We start from the raw sequence: 3,206 nt of genomic DNA, 5'->3' as shown, positions 1-3,206 counted from the left end.
AATACGACAAAATTCCGCACGTTCAACTTTATATTTCTCTTTCACATTTCACATATAGAGCAATACATTTACATAACTAAATGATCTCATTAGTAGTCTTAAACTCTCACATACTCCAAAAACTCGTTCAAGTGTATTTTTTTTTTTTTTTTTGCTTTTTCATACAAAAAACTATCTACATAGTCTAATCACTCTCTATGGTATACCACATAATATAATTGTTTTCTGCGGTGATCCTTCATTGTTTGGTACTTGTACGACCATAAATAGTTGCAATTCGTTATGCACCATGAACATATATGTTGTGTCCTTGAAAGTGGCCATGTGATTAACCACTGATCTTTGCATCCCTAGAGTTTGTTCTACCACTCGTCCTGCAATGCCAAAAGAAGGTCAATATACCACACCAATTCAAAAGTCTATACAAAAAATCTAAGCTATGTGCTTATATATATAACAAACATGCATATTGTGTACATGTCGGTTTTGTATCTGTGCCAAATTATGTTGTTACCAATATGTCTAGCCTAAACCTTGAATGGAATATCTAATATATTGTCAAATACAAATAAATATATTTAGTGGTAGTTCTAACTGCATATATCATATAGATCACAACCATAATATTTGTTAAGCAGGATACGTTGGACTCACTTTGTTTGTTGTTGGCTCGTAATGGTCTTGTTTCAAATCACCGTACAACTTTTCTAGAGCCTCCAAGCGAGTGCTTTTGGTTCTTCAATTTTTTAAGCTTCTATAGCTGCTGAAATTATTGATGAAAACAATATTAGAAATTTTAAATGCAAGAGTAAACATATTATCACATTTGTCACTGTTATATATACTGACCGACATCCCTAACATAGGTAACAAAGTGTATGATCAAAACTAATGGAACCATTCTATGAGACAATTCCTCAAACAGTCAAACTCACAATTAAAACCATATGATCACATAAAGAAAATAGCCATTAATACGACTAAAGAATAGGAAAAAAAAATCAAACTTCCATAGAAAGCAAAAATCTATATTATTAATTATTAGGAGGGACAACCAAAAGCTGCCATAACGTCTAAGAGCTCCAGAAAATGTTAAGCATTCAACTGCCCGTTACTGACTTGCAAACATCTTACATAGTAAATTGAAGTCAGATAATATAATACTATTTTGATGAGAAATAGAAGTTACAGTAGCGGAAATTAGGCCTATATTTCCATCAATGTGACACACCACAAAGTTAACTTTCTCTTTAGGTGTGGGAAAGTTAATAAGTATGGAACGAAAAAGTAATCACCAACTACTTTAGAACCATGAACCATGAAACACATAATAAAACAATTGCATAGAATCAAAGGAAATAAAGATTATAGACAAACTAAATGAAACCCGATAACTAAAAGAACTACCATGTGAATTGCATTTTTCTAATAAAAACACAAATGAAAAATCAATGAAGGGCTAGAATCCAATATCAGACAAAGACGCAGAAAGAAGACATAGTTGAACTATGTGTGCAATCTATCAAGCTGAACTTTATAGTAAAAATATAAAGCATAGTATGTACAACATATCGATGATTCATTGTACTCATATAAATGCGTGAATGCGTCGACAACAAATTGATAATGGTATGCATCAATGAAGAAAGAATGAGCTATTTTGTAATGAAGATAAATAAGACTAATATACTCATCTCTCAACAAACCTCAAGAAGCTTCATGTGTACCCTAGAAATCTCTAGACGCTCCATTCATTATTATTATTGAATTCTCTTAGAATACAAAAGCAGATTGAAGTAAAACACGTGTACATTCAAGCACTTCTTACTGATAATGTGTACCCACATTACACATTTGTGAGGCCTCTATTAAGACTTTGTAGCCAAGGATTGGAGGAGCAGAAGTGTATCCCTTTGCCTCAGAGTCTCATACTACTAAAGACTTGATAATTAAAAATATAAACAAATATAAAAAATTAAAACCAAATGATGATCAAACATTGATGATTAAAACCCAAAATACAGTTGTTAAACATTATGTACCTGAACAGCAGTTGATTGAAGGTGAAACGCAGCTGATTTCAAGCTTGGGGATCAATGTCGATACTCAGTAATCAGTACTATGATGGAAAGGCGACAATCAATCATTTAGTAACCGCTGAAATTGACTTATCCTCCCTAAAACACTCTCCATCTTCATCTCTCTTGGCGTCACCAGCCCTTTCTTCCTCTCATCATCACCACCACCACCACCACGGCCGGCTTCAGTCACATCCCCATAAGATCCCAATCTCGGAGGTGGCCTTATTCCATACTCACCAAAATCATCTCTAAACCCTCCACCATACCCTCCAGGTGGCGATCTATAAGGCTCTACTCGCCTTCCACCAAACCTATCATCATGGCCACTTCCACTACCCGATCTATAAGGCTCGTCTCGCCTTCCACCAAACCTATCATCACCACAATTACCTTGTTGTTTCTTCTCATAAACTAAACACTCCAACTTCTTATCAAGATACAGTGCATAAGTCCATATAAAAGCAGAATGGTCCCAAGAATTAGAATGAGCCTCATCTCTAAAATTAAACAAATTAAGTAACCTCGTGCCTTTCCTCGTAGCATACAAAATCTCTTGTTGAAACACAGGATCTCCTTCACTTAAAAGCATGTGAACTAACATCAAAGCTTTTAATCCAACAATCCAATCACATACATTCTTGAATAAGAAGTAAGTATTAGAATTTCACGGATCGGATATATTTCTCGATGGGTTTTGTAACACTAACTAACCCAAACAATTATTCCTTGTCTCTTCGTAAACTACTTTATGGATTTGTTCAGGTTCTTTTGGATGTCTAGTTGAAGCAAATATGTTTTTTAGTTTTTTACTACCCTTTGGGATTTGGGAACAGTGTTAATCAGTCTACTGACTCGTGGGAGTTATTCTATATATGGCCTTTCCCACCAACATGTTTATGATTCGTGTGAAAGGTTTGAACCATTGTGCTACATATTCAAGACATAAATTAATTGCAATTTTGCTAATGTGGCTCACTATTCAAGTGTATTATTTGGGCATAGCTTTCTTAGCATTAATTACCTCAATTTTAAGTTGTTCCTTCACAGTTTCTGGTTCAATCAGCTTTATTTCAGCAGTTTTAAAGTTATCAAATATAACAATAATGAGTAATTCATGGTAGTTTT

At 34.2% G+C, this 3,206-nt stretch overlaps 1 pseudogene across 1 annotated transcript; it reads right to left on the bottom strand.

Annotated features, from left to right (window-relative positions):
* Positions 1 to 325: 325 nt before the first annotated feature.
* Positions 326 to 2,735, bottom strand: LOC147499716 (putative clathrin assembly protein At2g25430 pseudogene; annotated as a pseudogene). Its single transcript, XR_015194514.1, has 2 exons — positions 2,043 to 2,735; positions 326 to 763 (listed from the first exon to the last, which is right to left on the bottom strand). The product of XR_015194514.1 is annotated as a putative clathrin assembly protein At2g25430 pseudogene (transcript).
* Positions 2,736 to 3,206: the final 471 nt, after the last annotated feature.

Source organism: Coptis chinensis, chromosome 5 (genome assembly GCF_015680905.1).
Source record: "Coptis chinensis isolate HL-2020 chromosome 5, ASM1568090v1, whole genome shotgun sequence".
NCBI classification, from domain to species: Eukaryota; Viridiplantae; Streptophyta; class Magnoliopsida; order Ranunculales; family Ranunculaceae; genus Coptis; species Coptis chinensis.
This window is presented reverse-complemented; position numbering and strand designations above follow the sequence as displayed.